Below are 24,562 nucleotides of genomic sequence, written 5' to 3' on the forward strand. Positions count from 1 at the left end.
AATTGATATTGAATTTTATTCACTTACTACTGAAATTTGCTTTCCCAAAAGTTTGTTCTGGCAAATACGTACAAATACACATCATATAACTTACCCACCAAAGCTGATTGACTGCAGCAGAATTAGTCCCAATATTAAGCATAAATGCCTGCAGATATTTATATGGTATCAGACCCTTAAGGTTGAAAAGGAATTAATTGAAATTCACACCTTATTTGGTTGAATGTGGACATTGAGTCACTGTTTGTATGGAGATGCTTTTCATTTTGCAGCGTGATGTCTCTTGGTAACAGACAGGAAACTCTGTAAGAAGCGAACACTGAGCAGTGAAGCAACTTTAATGTAAAAGCTTCTAAAATCGTTGGGGCTGGGGGAATATTTCCTGTCGATGTGCAATGAATGTTTTGAAATAAGAAATATATATTTTGAGTGTAGGAACTCTCTGAACATGTCATATTTTTCAGAGCCCACACAGTGACCCCAAAAAAGAAGACAGAGAGAAATCTAGGTTTATTTTACAAGCAAATAACAGAGGTGTTGATGCAGTGGCCCAAAATAATTTCTGGATGTTTACTGGTCTTTATTTGTAAACAAAAGTCCACATTAGAAATGTAAAGATGACAGATTTCAAAATATTTTTATGATAGTGTTGTCTTTTCAACACATATTTCAGTCACTCCTTGCCTATTTTGAATCACGTAACAGTCATAAAAAAGAACATATTCTCTGTGCTCACCAACAAATGTTCCACTACAGGAGGGCAGCCCATGGGGCCTCCTGGAATCAAGGAGCAGGATTTTTTGTTGCGTTATTTACTGATTTACTCTTCCGTAGGAACAAAGCACTATTTGATCCCCCTTTTTTTTTCCACTAAATCTCATTTGCTCAGTAGTTTACCCCCGTCCATGTGTTCAGTAGAGGTATTTACAGCACTAATAAAAGCATTTTTCTATGAAGGGTCAAAAATCACTGCTCTTAATACTTTTGTGGATCTGTTTTTAAGCATCATCCATTAGTCATAGCAGTTATATTACAGTGGAAACTGAAAAGTACTTTTTTTTAGTGTCAGGATTAATTAATTAATAATTCAAGCATGTGTTAGAAAACACTCATTTTCTTATATCGCTAATTATACAAGACCCAAGAATTATTGCCTTCATACATTATTTTAGCCATCTACCTGCAGAGGGGAAAGCTGCTGTGTTTTCACTGCTTAGCATGTGGGAATTTAGTGATCTTCTCTTCCAATATGTTATGTCTGCAGATTAGAAGAGACACAGGCTCATTCCTGGCCAGGAAGCTGCTGGCTCCATTCTCATTATGGCAGATTGATCAGTTTATACTGATTACAGGAAATGGCTGTTAACTGGGTGAATAAATAACACAACTTGTGAGCAGGGTTTATCTTAAAATTTATTATTCCTTTCTTCAAAAATGATCATGTAGAAAATCAGAGGAGGGACCATAGTGTTCCGTTTGATGGCAGAAAGATTTTCTTCATTTCCAATAATGGCAGATGTTCATTTCCCAGTTTACACAGAGGGAAAAGTAAGCCTTTGTCTGTCCCTTTGAAGTTTCTCCCACAGACATGTTATATCCCAGCTAATATTAACAGCCCTTAGTGCCATCAAGTAACTAGTGTGTCATTTTGAGAAGGAGTGATAGGTGGGTATTAAAACCACAGAAAAGCTGCACATTACCTGGGCTGCAGAGGGACAGAATGTATCCTGCACATGCTTGGGACACTCAGGACTTTACAAGAAGGCTGTTTTGATTTGGGGAACACGTCCCACACCTTGGGAATTTGCCGCTCACTTCACCAAGAGATGGGGAAAGACTGGTGAGAAATGGAAGTGCAAGTTCACACATTGCAGTTTTCTATCTTGAAAGCAACCTATTCCACTGACCACACTCTCTCTGCTCATTTGGGAAAGAAAGTTTAGTGGCCTGCACCGGACAAGAATATTTTATTATCTTTATTTTCTTCTCACATGTAAAAATAAATTAGGTAACTAAACTTTTTGCATTCGAGCCATTCTCACTTCTCTATATTTTAACATTGTTGTGCTCCTTTACTCCATTTCCAGTCTCATTCATAAGAAACCAGGGGTTTGAATCATATTAGAATTATTTGCTTTGCCAAGAGCATGATTAAAGTCTGAAACAAAACGAAATTTAATTTTAGTATCACTGTGTGTGTAGAGTAAATATGTTGTTTACAGTAAAGTTTTCACCTCCATTTGCTTTTGGTGCTTATTATAACTTAATAAGTTTTTTATTCAGTTTGTAAAGTGCCCCTTTTTAGCCTCTAGCTGCTGGGTGACACCATCTGTGATTTCCAGTGAAATTAAATTAAGTGAAAATTCAATCAGCAAGAAGATTGTTGCTTCCACAACTTCACTGAGTGGCTTGGGATCATATATAAGTGACATGTCTTTCACACAGGAAGCACAACTGCTGTGTGAGCCAGTTTAACTTAAAGGAGGAGATTTCCCAGAGAATGGAGTAGCTAACATGCTATTTCCAGTGTATCATGCCCAGTTTAATTAATGATTAATTATCATTAATGACCCTAGCTCAGCCCTTCTTGGCAACAGGCATTCAGGGTGACCTCTCCATTATTCTTCAATAAGAAGCCTGTCTCCAGGTCCATCTTTATTATGTCCCCATGCTCTGAGAGCACAGGAGTCATTACCTGGGCAGTCCCCTGCATGCAAGCAGGGACCTTCCAGCTGAGGTAGGTTGTGCACAGTAATGTGCTGAGTAGAGGGTAGAAACATTCTGCTTAGAGACTGGAGCATGGACAACACGACACATTTGTTAGTCTTAATGTGCCTGAAATGACTGGTAGGATCCGAGGTGCAAGAACAAGGAAATAAGGGAATTACAAAAAACAAAAAAAAAAAAAAAGCTGGAGGAATTAAGAAAAGAAAAAGATCTTTTCACACTTGCCATTCTCTCTTTTTTCTTTGTGCTGAGATGCACTTCATTATTTTCTCCTTTCACATAACCATATTATAATCTTTTCTTTTACCAGTTCATAACAGGAAGCATAATGACTGAGTTCAACAAAATACCAGTAAAAACATCCCTTGGGAAACAGTTAAGTGGTCAAAGCTTGGAAATGTGGTTTCTGCTACTGTATTTGCACTGACATTTTGCTCACCTCCCCACACACTTTTGTGAACATATCTAAATAAAAGGTAAAAACTAATTCCCCTTCCACTGTAGTTCCCTTTGGGGCAGAAAGATGTGTATTTTTCACAACATAATTTTTAGAGGATTTTCCAATAGGACTTTACACTATCCACGGCCTAGATGACTCATAGTGTAGTTACCAAAGAATAGAAGTAGTGATTTCCACCACAGTGGTGAGCTAATTTAATAATGGACACAAATGATAACTTACAGTACCAGAACATCAGAGTATATGACAATAATCCCTGCACTTCCCAGCAAACACTTTGAAAAAGTGGAGATCAATGTCTAATAGTATCAGTTATTATTAGTATCCTCCCGACACATCCAGGATTTTTTCATCTTCTTTACTACAAAAATGAGGTCACTTTGAGAATATATTGGCAGAGAAACTTTACAAGAAAACTTGGAGGCTTAGATGCTTGAGTTTTTATACTAGAATAACTTTCTATCATTTAACCATGAAGTCTGCAGAATCCCTTCCAAAGAACGTGCTGTCCTCAGCTCAGGGAATGTGGACTACAGAAAGACTTAACTGATGGCAATGCAATTCATTTTTCATTTTTTATCAGTGTCTACAAATTTAGTTTCCAGGTGGACCATGTGGTCTCTTGCACATCCCCTTGAACGTGATAGTAAAGTGGGTAAACCATTTGATGAAGGTTAGCAGGGTCAAAAAGAAAAGAAAGAGCAAAGAATAAGACATCAATGCAAATCCTTTATACCTGAATGTTGTTTTATAGTTCTACCCCGGTCACTTAGCCTAAGTTAGGAGTTTTCAGTGCAATCTGTGGAAAAAGAGGTGTGTGTGTGTGTAAGCAAAACAATAGGTGTCACCAGGTGTCACTATTACGTGGGCTCTTTTCTTTCTGTGTGAGCAAACAGCCAGTTTGAGGGAGATAATACTGTGTTATTAGTTCATGCTTAAGCATTTGGTATAGAGCCATCAATGTAGGTAGAAAAGGCTCCACAAGTGCAGGAGAACTTGCTCTCTTCTCTGGGCTGGTGTCATGAACATCATTTATCACTGGGAACAGCGAGAGCCACTGGGCTGAGGTTCCTGCTAGGGAGAATTGCCCCAAGTACTGTTGTAGCATCTCTGTTCTGGAATTAATGTGAATATGTATAAATAAAACAAGATGCATTGTAATGTCTCCTGGAAACACCTCACTGCATCTTCTTCACTGACAAATTGCCTGTAGAAGCCTGATCATCTGCTGCTATCTAGCAGAAGATAGATGTGGTACTGAAACAAGGTGCACCACTCATGTGTGTTTGCTTTACAGTGTTAGTGCATTATATATCAAACAGAGAAAAAAAGTGTAAATATTTGGAGAAGAAATGGTAGATGACTGTGGACTTGCTTTGACTATAAAACTGAAGACATGGACTTACCTGAACAAAGAACACATTTAAAGCTGCATCTGAAGCAGCAATGTACCTTTCTCAGAGGATACCATCTGACTTCCCTCAGTGTCTTGCATTTTAGAAATCCTAATTGATGCGTGGGTAGTGCACTGAATGACTCTCGGACTTGACCGAGGCTGTAGCTTTATGACAAATCCCACTCCCATTCACAAGCAGCTTGCAAAGAGCCCACTTCTATCTTGCCCAGGGTGGGAAAGGCACAGGCAAGCACAGAGGAGAGTTGGGATGTCTGCTGAAGGAAACAATATTGCCCAGCAATCCCATGGGACAGGCAGTAGCCTAGGCTGGTATTTGCATACCACCATGGAAGCAGCTGGTATAGCTGCAAATATTTGATCTGAAGTGAGGTCAGTTAGTTTTGAGGAAGCTTTACTTTCAGCCTGCCTGGTGGCCACAGGGTGATAAGGAAACGCTCCTCTCTGGGCCCCAGGGACTGAGCTCTGCAGAGAAAGCACTGAAATACACCAGGGTGTAAGTATTGGTTGCTTCATTTTAAGTAATCCACCATAGAATGCCATCTTCAGAAAAAGGAATTTCTAACAAATAAGACTTTTCTGTTTTCAAAGCTGCCTTTCTCCAAAGATTACTGGAGGCAATAGAAATCTTTAAGCTGATTGAATGGACTCTGCATCATTCCTGTTTTGAAGATTTCTTGCTTCCTACCTAATAGTGTGTCTTGTGATGTGCTGCATTGCAGTTTGGTCTCCGGAAGAAGCAGTGTTGGAATTGATGAATCATTCTCCTTCTTGAGATATTGCCATATAGGTCTATAACTGTCATAAATAATATTGCACTGATTGAACTTAAAAGTCACGATCTGTGGAAGAATCTAATCCCCTTTGAACATTTACAACTGCCTCCTTACCAGTAACTTCACCTGATTCACTTCAAGGGGGAAACCTCTTTCAAGATATTTTTCTTGCTTTGCTTAAGAAACACTATCCGTTTCTCTGCATGCTCTGACATTGCTTCTTCCCCTGAAAGCTGGTGCCCTTGGACATTTGAACCTCATTAAATTTAGAAAGCCCGGTGACTTGGGTTTGTTCCCATAGTGATGTTGCAAATCTCATATTTGCAAGGGAATTGCATGGGATTCTTTTTAAACAGATTCATTATCTCTTGTGGTTGCCGACACTGAGTATAATATCACATTCTCTTTTATTTAGAAAATGTGAATCTGAGACCTTTTCATAAGATATGGAACTTTATAGCAATGTAAGGAAAAGGACACAATGCAGCAAAGGAACTACTCAGTACAATTAATAGTGGGGAAACTGCAGAAGGTAAAAAGAACAAGAATGGTTTGAGGCAAAAAACTTGACAGACATGATATGTACCAGTGTAACTTGAGGATAAATTTTAGATATGTGGGAAAACATTCACAGTCCTCTCACCTGTCTCAGGATAAGACATGCGACTTGCTGTGCCAGAGTAACAGACCTTTAATGAGTAACAATTCCTTCTTGTGGCTCAGCAAGCACTGTCCTGATCAGGACTGCCACAGCCTGCTGGTGCTATCACATCTCCATCTTAAGTACTTGCTCCTGAGCACTCAAAGGAGGACCAGTTTTATTAAGCCAGTTTGAGGCCATCAAAAAGATGATACTCCTGATAGCTCAGGACTAAAATAAGGTAGTGCATTACACACTGTGTAATAAAGATAGCTGGAAGCATTACAAAATGGCTGGAGAAATCTCCAACATTAATATTTGATTCAAGATCTTTTAGTTGTCTGTGGCATATTTTGATTGAGGAGGCTTGTGAGTATATTTATTTATTTTTAGATTTATGTAAATGTGCACAGTCAACATCTCTTGAGGCACCAGTATGGCATCAGTAATATATACAGCGTAGCATAGGTCCATTTCCATCAGAGCAAAGGAGCAGCAATCCTGCTCATCCCAAAAAGCCAAATACTGCTAAATTCCCTGAGGGAACCCTTGACAAAGCAGGTAACAGTTTGCAGCACTCCCACTGTGCCAGGAACATTGTCAGCACAATACCTGGGAGGAATTTGTGTTTCAGGGTCACAGAAGCTGGTCTGACACAGCCGTGCCAGGTTCAGTGACCCAGCAGTGTTTGCTCAGTGCCCCTGCCAGCCTGGCAGCACATCAGCTCTTCTGCTGTCCCTGCTCCACAGCACACTCCAGCCTTTCCATCAGAAACCCTCAGCAGGAAAGCCAGGAGCCCCAGCAGAAGGAAAATGGCCTCGGGAGGTAGTGCAGAGTAGTGCAGGCTCCCCCTGGCAGGCAATGGGAGGGCACTGGGTGTGAGCTCTGCAGGGCCACCTCTGTGCCAGCCCCAGGGGAGAGCAGCCATAAGCTCCAGGCTGAGCACAACTTGTTCACACAGAAAGGTGTGCCCCTGCAGCCTGGACTCCCTTCCTGGACTGCTTAGATTTGCTGATGTAAATTTTGGATTGGGGTAGATATATGTTTGATTTTCTTTTTTAGTTCCAGATCTAATGTCCTACCTGCCAAGGAAATGACACATGATTATCCTTTAAAAACAAAATCTATCCTACCAAGCCCCAGTAATGCAGTTTTCTAAATAGTTTTTTCTAATGGGAGATTTGTTGTACTGGAGAGTCTTATGAAACCTCTTTAGTTTGCAACGATTCAGGAAGCCAGCAAATGACTGGGTGGTGGCTGTTATCCCAAAGCAGTGCAGCTCAGGGAAGGGCTGCCCAGGTCCTGTGTTGAGGGCTGGTGTCTGAGCACCCCTGGTCATCCTGCTGGGGGGGCTGGATCCTGCCTGCCCTGGCCCAGGTGGTTTCCCTTCTGAGGAATGGCCTGTGAGGCTGTCTGATCTATGAGCTTTCCCTGAAGAGCTCCACTCCCTGCAGCCACCCATGTGGCTCCCTGCAGGAACACTGCACTCCAGCAGGAACACTGCACTCCAGGCAGTGCAGGGATGCACCACGCTTGGTGTCACGGAGGGGACACCCAGCACATCTCAGGGGTTATGGTGAGCAGCTCCAGTCTGTTCCCGGGGACTCATTCAGGGCTGAAGCACAGCTCAAGAGAGGTTTGATTTAACCACTCTGCTCTTCTCCAAGCCTGAGCAGGTTGTATTGTAAGCTGGGCTTACAATATTTTTAAGCAAGGTACTTTTAGCAGGTAGAAATATGATTGTTACCAAGATTAAATTATAAAATGTAATCTTCTATTTTTTAAAAAAGAGAATGTTTTTTGACAAACATTTTTGAATTTTTTATTGCTTTGAAAGCATAAGAGAACACCTGTCCTTTTGAAAAACCTTTTCATTTTCTGTTTCCTTAAGAAAAGTGGAGTGACAGATATATTTTTTTTTAAAAAAAGTTAAGGAGAAAAGAAGTTAGGCTCTCAACTTTTATGTCTTTTCCAACAACAATATTTCAATGCTCTTGAAATTATTTTACACTTTAAACATGTTTTTTAGTTATAAAATGCCATTTAAACGGGGAGTTTATGCCTCAGTTTTTCTCTCGAGTAAGGATGATTAGCAAAACAAAGTTTCTTATAGAAAAAAACCTAAAGATAAATTAGAATGTGGTCTCCACACTCACATCACTTATTTATTTTCCAAAATCATCTTCTCTATTTTACACCATGACTTGAGCGAAGATGAGGGCTAGAATCTTCACCTGTCCCTATTTGCCCTCCTAAATTTTCCTGTACTCAGACACAATAATTTCCTCGCTTTTATCTCCATATCAGTAGAGAAAGGTGAGGTCAGAGAGAGGGTTTCTTGCTCCCCCCTCATTCAAGTGTTGAAAAGAAAAATAAAGAGGAAATGGTCAACTGAAAATCTGATTTTCCAGAAATATTTCAGGAGAGAAGTCCTGCCTGTCCCACCAGAACAGTAACTCTCCTCACCTTGAGATGTCTCTGTTGCTCATTCCCATGAACAATCCCACCCATGGAAGGACTCTCTTTCTCTCCCTCTCTCCCTTCTCCTGGCTCTTCTAAATAAGCAATAAACACAGTTTTAGACCTGTCACTGTTTTCCACTGGTTGGCAACTTCCACCTTTCTGAGGATTGCTTTTGTCTAGTTGTTCTGGTGAGTAATTCAGCTGCAGCCTGCGAGACGACAGCGATTCCTCGTGGCTGATGGGCAGCTTTGTGCTCATGTCACAATGTCTTTGGAAAATTGTTAGCTCTCACTGTGGTAATTCAATTTTGATGAATACCCTGTAACTTAATTTACCCTGTGGCAAAACACAATTGTATAAACAAATTGGTTCTGTCCACACCCATCGTACCTTCACGGGGCATCATTTTAATATTAACCACTTTGAGCTATGATGGCTTGTATTGTAGACCTTGAAGCAGGAATGTGTCTGTAAGTGCAGAGCAGGGCAGATGGTTTTAGTTGCACAGTACAGCTTTTACAGAGATCATTCACTGAACGTGAGAATAACAGACCAAAAATAAAAGGAATTGCCATAATGTGTCAGAAAAGGTGAGTTGTGACAGCAGCTGGGATACCCTGGCAGGGACTGGGACACTGCTGTGTGAGATCCTGCACACAGTCAAACACAGCAACAGTCTGTGTGTTCCAAGGAGACCATAGCACAAATACTATAGAAATAAATTTTAGTTCAGCAAATGTGTTAAAAAATTTGTAAATTACTCTCCGTCATTAGCATATTGTACAGTAGTTAAAGAAAATGAAAAGCTCTTCTCTGTGACAGCAGGAACAGCCTCCAGCCTGTTGTGCAGCTCAGGCTGTGCCTGTGCCGTGTGTCCAGGGCCCCGTACCACGTTCTGCTGAGGAAGTATCTGGTCTTAAACTGCTGCTGGAATCTGAAATATGATTAGGAGCCCTAAAACCTGGATAACTGGCTTAATTATGTTTGATGAATGCCTACCTATGTTCATTGACTTTGGGGTAACATGGCTTCGAAGAACACCATTTTAGTTTTTGGATAACAGAATATTAAAGGCAAAATGAATAGAAATTTCCTGTATGATGTTTCCTTTAAATTACGGAAGTGTTGTACGAAAATATTACCAAAATTGTAATATTTGAGCCTAAGAAAGAAAGGAAAAGCAACATCAGGGACGTGTTAACAACAGCAAGGCAATTCTGGTCCCTTTATCTGTGGTGGCTTTGTGCAGGCACAGCTTTACCGGGGAAAAAGGGTGATGGAAGATGTTTTAAAAGAGATTAAAGAAACTGACCCCCTTTGCACTGCTACAGAAATGCAGTGTGAAGCTGACCAGACTCACTTTTTTAAAAATTCTGATAACCCTATTGATCAGAGTGGGATTGTATCAGAGGTCAGATCAGCCCAGTGTTATTTCCAGAATTGCCATTATCACCAACAGTTTCCATCCCATGCTCTCCAAATGTCCAGTTTGAACCCACAGGTGTTTCCAGGCACTCTTAAGGCAAACATGTGGCAGCAGCTCCTTGCAGCTTTTCCTTTAATGGATCAAGATGGTCTTAAGAAGTTATTTAACATATGCTTCCCATTTGCCCCCTCTCTGATACACAGGGGAGTCCAGTAAGTGTGCAGATACTCCCCACGGCCCAGCTGCCTGGCACTGAAGGCTAGGTGCTATTTTAAAACCTCACTGGCATTAAAGCTGCATCTTCTGACACTTAAGTGTGTCTAGAAGTCCAGTTCTTCCTTCTCACCAAATCATCTGTGCACACCCAGCTGCACCGTATTCATGAGGCGAGGAGGGGGCACACCACGGCAGGAGGGGCTGTATTTCCAGGCAGGATGGGCTGTGTTCCCAGCAGAGCACCTGGTGGGCAGGTGGCCAAGGGCAGCTCCCCAGTGAATCAGTCAGGCTCGTTGAAATTTTATATGTAGGTTTCAGTAAGCAGAAAAGGCTAATGTAGGTGCAAATAAATATTTGAGAAACTTGCTTTCAAAACTCTGTTGTGATCTTGGGTGTCTTGGGTCCAGGGTGTTCATCACAAAGGATATTCATTGTTTGAAGTGTCTGCTTATGGATGTCCTCTTTGAATCTGTTGAGCTGCTATTAAAGGAGAAAGCTGGAAACATAAAAACTGCTGGTGTAAACCTTTTAAAGGATATGAATTTAGCTAAGGATACTTCACCCAGCAGAAAGAAGCCATAGGAAGAGCGTGTCACTAGTTCTTCCCAAAGCAATGACCCTATGTTGTTTCTGCTCTCTGATTGTAGCAAGCTTTATTTTTTAACAAGGAGCTTTGGTCAGTGCTATCTTGGACAAATTCAGGTTTCCCCAAGACTAGTTTGAATATTTGTGGCTAATGGAGAACCTGATCATACAGACAGTAGCAAATTGCTTTCAAATTGCTTATTCACAGGAAGCCTCAAAACTGCTTTTGTGTCTTGAAATAGTTTTGCAGGACTGAGAGATTTTTAGCCATAGACTGCACTAAGAACTGAAATTGTTCAACAGTGTCATGGGTTATAAACCTTGCACTCCAAACTCTCTGTATGGATCTGTCATTTGCCAGCAAGTAAAGCACATGTTTGAATGCTGTCCTGGGCAGCACTGAAGGTAACGATGCCCTCAAATGCTTCGCTGGCTTGGGCCTTGCTGTATGAATTTAAGGATGTGCCTAAATCTTTGCAGTATTGGGACTATAATAATCTTTTACAAAGATCAATAGAAAATTGGATCAAAATGTTCCCCCTTAATGTAGAGCAGATATCCTTCCGCCACCATTTTTGAATTTTATTGTTGGTTGTGGGATTTGCTCAATCTTTCTCTGATATGCTGTGAAATGCTATTTCCACTGAAGGTGGTCTCTGTATTAAGATGCAAGCTGCTTTAACAGTTGATTAAGCTTTGTGATTAATGATGATAATGGATGAATGCTTTTGTCACTAAAAAACTGCATGACCACATAGAAGCCTTAAAAACAGAATTAAAAAATAGCGTTGTTTAATCTGTTTCAAGAAGACTGTAAATGCCTTGAGATATTGATCCAGCCTGGGAGCTTGCTTATAAGGATACTCTCTGCCTGCTGTAGTGTGCTTAGATACAATCTAATAAGAGCTCATTGAATAATAAACAATGGTAGCCACCCAATCCTAAAAATTTAGATTGACGGAATTCCCTCCCCAGTGAAGAGAAAAAAACCTAGAGCTGCCCATAAACCCATTACTGTCCACTAACCCATAAGCCAATAGAAGATCTTGGATTATTGGGACTCTTAGCTTTAAGAGAAATTGCTTTCCTAAATTTGACCTCCCACACTAAATATAAAATATGGACCATCTGTAATGAAGGGATTGCAGCCCAAATAGCTATCATCTCTCGGTGGCAAAGGTTAGAAGGTTGATGCACATTGGTTCCATGGGGATGGGGATGTTGGTGACCTTTTGGCATGAAAATGGTCACTTGGAGCTGTAATGTGAGAGAAAGGGGTCGGGTATTAGCCACTAAAGACTCTCTGATGCTGTGTCCTTGTTAAGCTTTTACAGAAAAAGCCATGGAGGCATTATGGGAAACAGCATCAAATCCCATCTACCAGATCTGAATATGATACAGAGGAAAAGTGAAAGTGGATATATGCTCCATCTTGGTAACATTTCTTCAGTTCTTAAAAGGACAAATGTCATCTGAGCTATATAGAGCATTCATTTCAAAGAATAAGCAGGTAAAAAGAATAATCTTTTACCACTCCTGGACTCCACTTTATATTTGACTGCTCCTGATGGGCCAAGTGTATAAGTACCAAGATGCATTCCCTTTTCTTGTTTGCTTAAGGAATCAAATATTGCAGAAAGCAAAACAAAAATACAGTATGCGGTCAAATGAAATTGCTGCTGTCCATACCCTGTGCTTTAGTGTAATTCCTGTAAATGATTGTGAGGGGCTATAGAGGGAAACACAGTGAACACAATGTTCCTTTTTGATCAGCAGCTTTTAACAAAGGAAGGATGTTGAACATCTGAAAGTAGGGAGTGCGGAGTTCACTGCAGGTCACCATTAAGGACAAGAACAAGGTAATGTAAGAGGCTGTGTGATTCCAGGTTGACAGGAGGATTTTAAAAGATCAAAAGTGTTTTATATATATGTTATAGAGGACCAGAAGTGCTTTCAGTCAACAGATGAAAATGCTAATGTTTAGAAATGATGAAAGCAAGACAAATGTGGTGGTGAATTCCAACTGAGTCATCAAAACAACAAGTATTCTTAGTCTGTGGTTTTTAAAAGATTATTGCAAAATGTCCATCAGTGCAGGTGTGGTAAAAATGGTTATTCTGCTGCTATATGAACAGCTCACTGCATTTGTTATTTTGGGATGGCAGAGTTGACAGTGAGTTGTGACTTGCAGTATTTGTTCTTTTAGATCTAGATGTATTTGAATAAGTCTGTTAATTATTTAAGCTTTACATTGTGCTCTCTTCCTGTCAGTAATAGCAATAGAAATGTTTTTACTGTATAATTAAGGAGCTGGAGAGAAAAGAAAGAAACAATTAATAGCTGTTTCTGATAGAACCTTCATCAGTTTAGTGTGAAAAAGAAAAATGATGGAGTAATATTGCCACCAGCAATCCCTCAGTCAGGTGACTTTTTTGCTGGATCAATTCTGGTTGCTAAGCAACAAGCAAAAAGGCACAGTTATGTTTTGGTAAATCTTTTATTTTTGAATATTCTGTGCTGGAGTTTCAGGTACTGTATCTCCTTACTAATGCTCTTGATGCAAGATTCACAGTATCTTCTGAGCCATAAAAGCTCATCTTTTCTTATTTAAAAGGAAAGATGTTATCTAGTTTTCAGAAAAACTTTTGCGGTAATACACGTTTGAAAATACAAAACTGATTAGAGAATTTTTTAAAGAAAGCCACAGAAAAATCATTACAACAACTTTGACATTTTTGGTTAATGATATCTACATTAATGAGTTAATTGCCAATGCATCACATTTTATGCCACTATCAAATATTAATGTTATCAATGTTATAATAATAGCATCTATTGATATAATTGAAGCTTGCTTTCCAATAGGTGTCACCATGAATAATACCATTGCAGTATTAAAATCAATAATAAGAATATTAGGAGGGCATTATAAAATGTCAATACAATGAAAACCACTTAAATAAATGCTTGATATAAAACAAACTGACTAAATATACTAAGCTATAATTTAAAAGAATAAATTCACAACCCCATGTATAGCATTTTGGACATTGCAACTTTACCATTTGTAAAAACACTGGACTGAAACTAATAATTCAAAAAAGTTGTGACGAGAAGAAAATCATTGTGCATGCAGTGAGAAAAAATATTTTAAGAATGTATGATATGTCTGAGGAAAGTATAAATATTGTAAGTGGTTTGATGTTACATTTAAGATAAAGCCTTTGTGTTGCAACTGTCCAAAATCTGCTTGCAAATATAAATGCCTGTCTTCCTTTGAGGTCAGTCCAAGCCAGGCACACAGCTGAGGCTTGGAAGGATGTGTGCACTGTGTGTAAAGAAATCAGCTGCCCAGCCCCAGAAGAGGACAGGAAATTCCAATTTTCCAACATGAAACATCTTGTCAATCTGTGGCTATTGCTGTTCCATTTCAACAGTGGCAAATTGGCACAAAGCTGAGGGGCTGAGGGTAATTCTCCGTGCCTTTCAGCACCTGACAGTGATGCAAAAAAAAGGAACATCACAAAGGGTCTTTGAAAATGTAGCACCTGAGTATAGCCATTGCTGTTTATATGGGATAGCAAGCAGGATAAATATTTTGAAAAAAAAAAAAAAGGCATAATTAAGGTGCTTAATTGCCATCCAGTGGACAGAGTGAAATGCCCTCAGAGTCTGGTCTGTTGTTGGCATCAGCCTGGCAGGCACAGAGGGTGAGGTGGTCACCAGCAGCTGCCTGGTGTGGGGGTATTTGTCCCTATGCTGGGGCTTTCTGTGTCATATCAAGGAGGAGGACTGGCTCTCCTCCAGCCATGTAGCTGAGCAGGGGAGAGGAAGGCTGAGGAAAACAACCTCCAGAGACTGCAAGTATGGCCCATCCTTAGAAACACTGATCCTCAAAGATATCCCCTGCCCCTGGGAAGTAATAATTCACTGCAGAAAGGCAAATTTACATTTCTTTTTGTCCCACATGCTGTGCTGAGCTGGGTGGGAGGCAACAGGGTGTGCAGGTGGCAGCCAGGTCCAAACACTTCTTCCTGCAGCTGGAGGTGGGCAGTGCCACAGTGGCTCTTTCCACAGGGCACTGTAGCCTAAGATATAATCAAACCAAGGGAGGCCAATGGTACTTTGAAGAAGGATCCAAGTTATTACCTCTGGCTGCCTGGCCACTTTTGACAGCCCACAGTAATGATCTCCATTCCCCACCACGTGGGAGATGCGATGCATTTGAAAGTTTACCTGGGAACTCTGTAAACCAAAATTGTTAACCTGAAGCCTTTTCATTACCAGTGTTGTCTGCAGCTATATCTGCCAAAAAAGTTTTAAGACAGCTCAGATTTATTTGCCCAGAAACGTTTGACTTTAACTTCATTACTCAGTGGACTGCATTCTCTTTAAATAAGTTTTCCAGTGATCTGGACTTTCACCATGAAAATCTGTACAGTGAACTCCTAGTTTATTATGCCTACTTGAAAAGAGTAATTTAATAAGGCATCAGTACAAATACTTAATTGTGCAATGGCTATTGACAATGCCTTTAAACAGTTGCATATTTGCCAGATTTAGCTAATGGAAGTAGAATTGCCACTTAATGTCTCAGTTTGCACTGGCTGAAAATAAATTGTATCTGACATTCCTTTGGCTTTTAAAGGACATATTTGGATATTTACAGTCAGATTGATCTTTTGTTGCATTTATGTTTCTTGTGTGAAAAAGTATGAAGTAATTTAGATGGAGATACTTATTTACCCATACAGTATTGGTAATAGCTTCGCACAATCTGATGTTTCACAGACTTGAGATATTGATAGCAGGGAGAGTTGACTGAAAATAACTTGATGAAATCTATTTTTTTCAAAATGTGTGGATTTGTCGAGTGGGAAATAATTTGCTGCGACAGGCTACCTTTAATGACATTTCCATTTGTACAGGATTTGGGTCATTTTCTAAAGGCTCAGTGTCATGATGTTTTCTTTGGAAACTTAATTTACAGCAAAATTAAGTAAAATAAAAAGTCTAAAAGCAAACTGGTGACATATGAAAACAAAATATTCTGACTGGCAGAAGCTGAATTTTTATCTAAAGTTTTTGGTTCAGAAAAAATTTTTACAGTGTTTCATTCTGATTTAAGATGCAAATGAGTCTGCAATACTGAAAATGGGAAAAAAATTCATATTGAGTTCTAATGCAGAAATATTTAGCTTGTTTTGTATTCTCTGTTAGAAATATAATTACTTCTCTCTGTACTTCCCCTTTCCTCACACCTCATTTAAGAAGCAAAAAACATTTTTTAATGAAGCAACTTATCATCACATTAAGGGGATCAGGAGCAATTGAATTACATGTATTGTAATAGTGCGATTTTTTCAGTTGTAAAGAATGTACTGTAAAGTGTGAATCTACTTGATTGTGATGAAACAATTTTTTTACATTTAACAGTTTTCCATTTGTTTGGGAGGTTTGTTTGTAAATTGATATGTAAAAAAGTTTCTACTTTGAATTTCTAAATTGTTAAGCCATAGCAAGGAAACACATAAACACCTGAGGGGTGCAGTTGATTTGAGTGAGGTTTCACTGCAGGTTCTATTTGAGGAGCAGTGCTCTGTTCAGCACAAGGCTTGATTTTCAAGAATTGACCTGATGTCTGCTTGGGCAACATTTACAGATACTTTTGTCTTTTCAATTTCTGTTGCTTTTACAAATCCAGGAGTGACTTTGTTCCTTGTGCCACTCAATTTGCCAGGCAGGGCTGGGGCTGGAAGCGAAAGGAGGAGCTCTACAATTTAACATCAGGTTTTGCTGGGTTTCTGTGCTTCCTGGGAGCAAGGATGAGTGCTGAAACAGCTTCTGCTGGCTGAAATTCCTTGTTTCCATTCTTCCTTTGGATCTCAGGGCTGAGAAGCCCTGAGATCATGGCTGAGAGCAATAGCCATTTCCATGCACAAGGTTTAATGAAGGAAGGGAATTTAAGTGTTTTCTGCCTTTTTCCCTGTTGCATGCAAGCAGAGAGTAAGGCACGAATCCATGTCTCTTAAGGTTCCCCATTGTTTGTGACTCTGACTTGTGGATGACTTGAATCAGCCCTTGAAATCTATGCTTCCAGAATCCAGAGAAATTCAGCTTGACTTTGTTGCCTAGATCAATTGCATCACACATTAACAAGAGGTAGTGGTAAATACCCATATTTTTAGCCCTAAATGCTTAGTCAGAGACTTATGAACAGTCATAAACATAGGAATTCACTACACTAAGCTTTCTTCCCTGCTTGGAAATGGCCTCCAGCAGGCTGCCAATTCTGAACCTGGAGAATAGTTACGGGTGGCAGGAGTTCTGTCAAGTGTGCAGGGCTGGAGCCATTAAGTGCTTTTAAGGGAATAATAAAACTTCAAATTAAACATGGGAATTTTATGAGTAGTCAGTGTATGGAATGTATTCTAATGCTGTAGTGATGTGTTTGAATAACTGGGTGACAGGTACTTATAAAACTGCAGTCCGTTGGCTCTGAAAATATTAATTTTAGACAAAATAATAGGAAATACCTAGATTAAAATACATGTATTAATCAGATGAGGATTAAGCTCTGAGATTGATGCTGTGCACTTTGTACCATCCCGTGTTTTGCACTGCCCATACTTAAGTTTAAATTACAAGGCTGGGTTAATTTGCTTTGTTAATTAGCAATTCACTCCAATTCAAGAGACCTTTCTTCAGCCCTTCCAGCTCCTGTTCCCATCTTTTGTCTTTCATCTGTGTGATCATCTTGTGTCAGTGAGACAAGAAAACTGGCCCCATGGTTTGGGTGTCAGAACTCAACCTGGACATGTTGTGACACTTGTTGAATAACAGGGCTGGATCAAAGGGTTAAAAAAGAATCTAGCACAATGAGAGAAGGGACCATATAGGTAATGATTCCTCTACTCTTGCTATTACTATATTCCCCGAGAAGATATTCCATCACTCTTGTGGACTAAAGTGTTGCTGAATAAGGTGCTATCTCTTTTGATGTGAACCATCAAGCCTGATGATTAATTTTGGAGTTGATTATTTTTCAGTGCGGTGATAAAGTTTGACACCCGTTACAGGTCCACTCTGTTAAACCTCAGGCAACTGCTCTTGAGGCATTTAAGGGAAGGAGTTTTTTTCCTGTACTTTTGATGGCCTAATTTTGCTGATGCATATGCTCTGATGGAAAAAACCACTGGAATACAGAAACAGTAGTAGGAAGATTAATACCTAGATTATCAGCTTTCAGAGCTTCTTTTGTGGCATAGAGAGGAACTGACTTTCCAGTTCATAACAGGATGTCCTTTTGTACCTCCTCTTGCAAGCTCTGTGAATTCAGCTGGCTCACTACTCTTTTGATTCTGAAAGAGTGGATAAGAATTGCCATAGTTTTCCTCGTTTAGCTCTGTTTTTCTTAGCTGATTTTATTTCTGTCTTCTTTGAAATGCTTGGTTGGTTGCATGTCAGTTGACTTCTCCCTGAGAAGAGCTGTGTATTTCTGGATATTTCTGTGGGCCCAAACTGCATTGTACTGTCTCTTTCTGCACATTTCATAGTGATCACAAAGACATATCAGAGAGAAAATTTATTCTCTTTTGTGATTGGTCTGTGCTGGACCATTCCTTAATTCCATGTGCTCTTGAAATGCAGACACTACATACTGATAAGGAATTATGTCTGGTTTAGAAAATATCAAATCTTTCCCCTGGAGAAGAACCACTGCCTGCAATGTTATAGTGAGTCATGGAACAATGTATGGAGAGAGGCAGAGCACAAAATGATAGCACCAAGTTATCAAAACAGGATAAAGGAGGAAGCAATAGAGAAACTAAATTATGGCCCTTGAGTCCAGCAGGATTTCTCTCTCTGTACCCAGTGGTCTAAGGACAGCTCAGCTCCAATGATGCAATGACACAAACTGCCACCTAAGCTACAGAGTCTCATATTTGGAGTTTGCTCTCAGCTGATTTAGATTTGCCAAAGTTCATTATTTCAACATTAAGCGGCACTGGAAAATTCCACTCACTGCTAGAGAGAGAACTGCAGCTAAAAAGAGTGAATAAAAAGCCACTGTCTATGGGTTGTTTGTGAAAAAGTGCACATGGGATTTCCTATTTAGGAACGTGTATTTGTGTTTGTGTGTGCCTTCATTCTTTGGTATTTTTTCAGCAGTGAAGCAGATACTCCAAACTCTCAGACATTTCCCTAATTCTGTTGAATAGCTTTTGCCAGATCATTGGGAATTTTTTTTTGTTGAGATATAGGGCACACCATCTATGAAAGGGAAAACTATTTCATGCTTGTGCAGAGTACAAATCTGTAACCAAACTTTCATTCAAAAGCCTGTAAATGTCCACAGGGAAGATAACAATTTTCTCCTCTTGCCACTGTTTTGTTAAAAAAAAAAAAAACTAATAATAGAGAAAAAAAAACTTACAACAAGGAGTAATAAAAAGGTAATCCATAGTCTGGGGCCTTGTGTAAATGCAGTAAACATGAAGAATTTAATACGTTTTTCTTATTCCAGGTGGAGATTGTTAAAGGCAGATTTACTTCTCCTGAACTGTTCAAAATTAACTTTCTTAGAGTACAAAGTTTCCCTAAATGTCTTAAAATGAACCTCAGACTGGATGGCCTGAAAAAGTGGTCACTGGAGCAATACAAGCAGTGTGAAAATTAAGGGGAAATCAGTAGGAGGGGAAACCTGCCCTGGCAGGCACTGGGAGGCTGGTGCTCTGCCAGGGGAATTAACACCTCCAAAGAAGGGAAGAGGCTCAGCTGCATTGGGGAAAACTGAACCAATCACTGGAAAATAGTCCTCAGAAAGAAAAGAAGAAAATGTAGAGACAATCTAGCCAGAGGCACGAAGGAGCTGGAGCAGCAGTGCCCTGGGTTCAGCTCAGTTCAGGAATTCTCTGCCCTCTTCACTGACCACAGCTTTGCCACTACATGAGTCGTGAGTCAGGTCTGGTCCCCACCTAACCTGCACCCTAACAACAACCTCCCACCTCCTCTAAAACCTGTACAGGGAACCACTGTTTGGTGCTGGGACCTGGTTGGGTTGTGCATTCAACACTTCATTCCTAATGTCTGTGCCTTCTATTAAGATTATTGACTGCTTGAGGCAGACTTTGTAGTTTGTTTTTACAGGCTGTAAAAACAGGGTCTAATTTTAGGGTGTCCACATAATGGCTGTCATTATGCACTCTACTATAAGTCCAATTGCTCATAATTAATTAAAACTACTCAGGTAGCAAGGTCAAGGTGAAAAATTCTTCCTGTTGGTTTGAAGCACTTTTTCCATTTACTTATTAATATTCTAACTGATGTTGAATTGTTGTGGCCAAGAGCTCTTTCTATCTGGGGTTTTAGATCACAACAATTTCACAAAGAGAGGACCTGATTCTGAAAATTTTAATAATTTGTGCAGTCCCAGCTAATGAAAGTCTTCCTATGGAAGACCTGTAGTCTCACCATGCAAATGCATGTCCTTCTCTCTTCTCATCATGTTCAGTGAAACCTGTGTCACAGTTATACTGATTCTTGCTGCTAATAAAATTTCTGTTATGTTGCCTATTACAGTAAAGATAGACTCTAATCTTTTTGGAAACCTTATGTTTGATCCAGGAAATCAGAAGAAAAATATTTGAAAGCTCATTTCTATCTTTCTAAGCAACAAAAAACCTGAAAAATTGCAGTTGTTTGTTTCAAAACATAATGCGAGTCTGTTTTTAACTGAGAAATAAATATATCTGTATTTCCACACTATATCAAATTTTGAACTTAGTGAGACTTCCAGGTGCAAGAGCCCCTCAGCTACAGGTCAGTGGAAAGAACCAGTATTTTTTTCTGCAGGCAGAGTTAAGATCCTTCTCAAATCTCATAATGTTTTTAAAGCAGACCGTTAAGGTGCATTAGGTATGCTATGAAAAGCTGCACAGAATACCAATATGTAACACCAGGGTGAATCCTCTTTCTTTTTAAATCCTCCACAAGGCCTTATAGGTGTGTGCTCTGCTCATGACTCATTGTTAAGGGTCTAAACCACATGAAGGCTTACCAACATCAAATGATCATGTATTTCAGACATGAACAAAGGAAAATGGCTGCTTTGGATTGCACACACACCTGAGCTTGCAGCAAAATATCTAGGCCTACCCCCTATATATTACCTATTAAATTGGTTTATTATTGATAGTATTATGAGTGCTAAGAGATCTTACTGAGTTCACAGGTTACCCTGGTAACAAAAATGACTGTGCACATTTTTCTGCATCTGACAAAGTTGACTTTGTTGCTCAGCATCAGGATACTTGTCTCTGGTTCCTACCTGTAGCACAGAAAATGGTTATATGTGTGGATGAGGAAAAGGTGATCAATGTCAGACCTAAAAGATTACATCCCTAAATGTCACCATCACTCAGTAGCTGGGAAATTTGTATATTTTTGGTCAGTTCTGAAATTTACAGAAAAAAATAGCCAGAAACTGCACAGGGACTCTGGTCTGCAGACAGGCTGCAGCCCAGGGAGGCAGGGCCTGACTGCTCAGGGATGTGGCACAGCACACACATCCTCCCTGCTCTGAGATCTACCCCTGGCCCACCACCAGCCAGCTCCTCCCAAGCCCAGCTTCGGTGTTTGCCTGTACAGTGAAGTTGTCTGCAGCCACACATGCATAGTTCAGTAAAATCAATGGAAGCATTTCCATGAGGCTCAGTAGGTTTCGAATTGAGTTTGCCTCGTGCACCATAAATGACAGCTGCAGCCCTGTGTGTGTGGATCTGTCAGTGCACATTTCACCACTGTATGAGGATGGGGTAGAAAGAGGTCAGTGTCATGAAAGTATACAAGAATTTACTTACTGTACATAAAATAGAGTTCTAAGTTCACCCTGCACCTAATGTGCTGCAGAAGAGACATTGACTACTTAGTAAATTCCCTGATTCTTCACACAAATTTAGTGGCAGAATTCAGTTCTTAGTTACAGACAGATTGCTGAAAAGGAAATTGCTACTCAAAGCCAAATTCTGACCTCACTTGCAGGATTATAAATGCAGAGTGATCTCTCTGACTTTGATGAAGTCATCTGTGCTTGGAACAGTGTAAATGAGAGAGAATTGGGAACTACATTATAAGAATTCCACACTTGGGATACTTTGTGAGATAATGCATTAGGACATTAAAACACAAGTGAGCATACGTAGGTATTTTATTCTAAGAAAAGTCTACTTTTGATCTACTTTAAGATTTTTTTTGTAGTGTTATGTCTTTATTCCAGATTCCGGGGTTTATGATAACAGCAGTAACACTGCAGCCCCTTCTGATGTGGTGTCAGTTACGCTCTTCACTTTGGTGGAGTAACACTTTGAAATTTCAAAATACTTGAAGATACTGTAACAGCCAGTGCTGCCAATATAGCATGGAACTGCTACTTCACAATTCAAGTAGTCAGCTATTGACTCGTGGCAATCTATATCTGCATTAAAATGGTGAGTTTTGGATTAATGTGGAGCTGAAAGCCCAACTGAGGCTCTTTGCTGCCAGCCTGTCTCTGTAATTGCAGCATGGATTTCACCAACCACAAAGGGCAAAATGAATGTGATCATCCCCAGCAGTCGATAGCACATTGATTTTTTTCACTCTACGATTCGCACAAATATTGAAGCTCATTTTTTAAGCAAGGAGGATTATTAATCTACATTTCTTTAAAAATAAGTCCATTTTGTAGCATGGTACCTTGCAGGGCTTATTTAATGTGCAATATGTAAATCAGATTAGCAAAATATTATATTTTTTCTTTTTAACCAAAAATTGGCATTCTCAGCAGGCTGTGAAACCTCATCCTCACCGTTGTGCTGTCATGTGTCGTATTGTTTGGTTAAGAGATTAAAGAAGGAAATGTTGGCAGGTCTCGTTCTGGTCAATGGTCTGCGTTTTCTTAGTTTGGTTTCATTTTCACTAACCCCTGAGGTTGTAAACAGACTGTGTACAACATCACCTGTGGTTCCTAAGATGAAACAATGATTCAAGATCATTTCTTCCCTAAATGGATGCAGTTAATCTGTGCTATAACAAATATACTTTAAATCAGGGAAAAAAGAAAGTTCCTGTCAAGTAGCAGTAATGTTTCTGGGAGCTGCGTTTCCTTTCGTCATTGGCTTCACCTCTTCCTTGGGCTTTCTGAAATTATGTCTTCAACTGTGTGCCTGTGAGAAAGCTTTAGTGCTGAGGACCAGGTTTCCTTCTCTTCAAACTGTGTGTACACAAATGGACAGTGGCTGTTTATTATGTTCCTGCTGTGAAATGGGCTTCTGACCTGAGTGAACAACATATATTCATTCAGTCCTTGATAAACTGTAGTCACTTGCATGTGAATGCAATATGAGCCATATACGGGTTGACTTGTCTGACTGTAGACTTTCCTGGTTCTGATTTTACCTTCCTAATTTTGCAGGTCAGAATCTAGTTGATTTCTTCAAGCCTGCACTTCCACCTCAGTTAAGGAGTCAGTTGCTGGGCCAACTCGGTGCTGGATTTGGTCTATTTGTTAAAACTTTTCTCAAGGGAAGGGCAACTCATGATAAGAAACATTCCAGGAGTGGCTTTAATGAAAAAGTAGCAAACAAGCACAAATTAGATTACCTTTATAAATGTCTAAGGTCAATCAGGGCTCTCCTGTTCCTTCCTTCATCCCAAGGCAATATTAATGAATGCAAAACTCCTCTTTGCCGAGGGGCAGCCTTGAATATCAAGTCTTCCTTTGGATGGATTTAATTCAAACCCCTGGTAAACCTTGAAACAAATGCAAAGTGGTAAACTACAATGTAAAAATAAAAGACTGGCACACTGTTTACCCTTTGCTTTGGTCTTTTCAGAGGCACCACGTCACAGACCCCCAGAAAAAAAAACTCATTCAAGACAGTATTTCTTATTTACCTCCATGTTCCCAGTTAAGTCGATGAGGCACCTTTCCTGAGTCGGAAATGCTCTTTTAGGTAAATGTGACAGAATAAGATGCATTTGAAGCTGATCAGGCTCCTCAATATCATGAACTCTGCTTCTGATTTCAACTGTTTGTCCCAGTAAATCCTCAAAATAGAGCAGTGGCTGTGTGTCATTAGCTGTGTGTTTGCTTTCCTCAGGGTGTTTAGCTACTTTCTCTGCAGCTTTTATTGCACTTAGCAGTACAATAACATCTCAAAATGCCCTACCTTCAATTCCAGAGAACGGTCAAATGAACAAACATTAGTCACACAAAAAGATAATTCCCTGAAATAAAATATCTTTCATACTATCATCTGAAGAATCTCAAACTTCAATTTCCCTTACATCCCTAGCTGTAAGAATACCCTCAAATATGAAACATTTAAGGCATGAACTGTGCTTGCTGCTTTTAGTGTGCAGAACAACAGGACTGTAACAACCCTGCTCCTGTGAGTGCAGTTCCAGACCAAGTAGCTGGTGACTGGTTGAGTTATTCTAAGAATCTTCTGTTCTTTTTTTCATGATAGTCACCTGCCACAGAGGATGAATTATGATGAAAGATAGCAAGTCATGCAGAGCCTTCCGGGTGTGATAAATAATGTAGTAGAGCAGGTGTATATAAAACAATCTCTTAACTGATTATATTCTGAGGTCCCTATTTGATTACTCTGTGAAATCCCTTGGCTGGACTTTGTCCACTATTCTGGACATTTGGAAGTGGAAGGAAGTTTTCCAGTGGTACACAAGCAGAGGTGTTGTGACCTTCCCCAGAGGCTCTCTTCTATCTACTATTTATGCTTTTTTATCTCTAGCTGGTTTTTACCTAACTTCGCGCCGTCCTGCACTCATCCTCCTACTTCCATTCAAAGGG

At 39.8% G+C, this 24,562-nt stretch overlaps 1 long non-coding RNA gene across 2 annotated transcripts in view; it reads left to right on the forward strand.

Moving 5' to 3' along the window:
* The first annotated feature begins 997 nt into the window (after positions 1-997).
* The window catches only part of LOC135420853 (uncharacterized), a 115,470-nt gene continuing 91,905 nt past the window's right edge, over positions 998-24,562 (forward strand). For both annotated transcript variants that reach the window (XR_010433752.1, XR_010433751.1), the window contains exon 1: positions 998-5,097. This is a non-coding gene — a long non-coding RNA (uncharacterized LOC135420853). The remainder of the gene's footprint in view (positions 5,098-24,562) is intronic.

The sequence above is a fragment of the Pseudopipra pipra genome, chromosome 12, assembly GCF_036250125.1.
Source record: "Pseudopipra pipra isolate bDixPip1 chromosome 12, bDixPip1.hap1, whole genome shotgun sequence".
NCBI classification, from domain to species: Eukaryota; Metazoa; Chordata; class Aves; order Passeriformes; family Pipridae; genus Pseudopipra; species Pseudopipra pipra.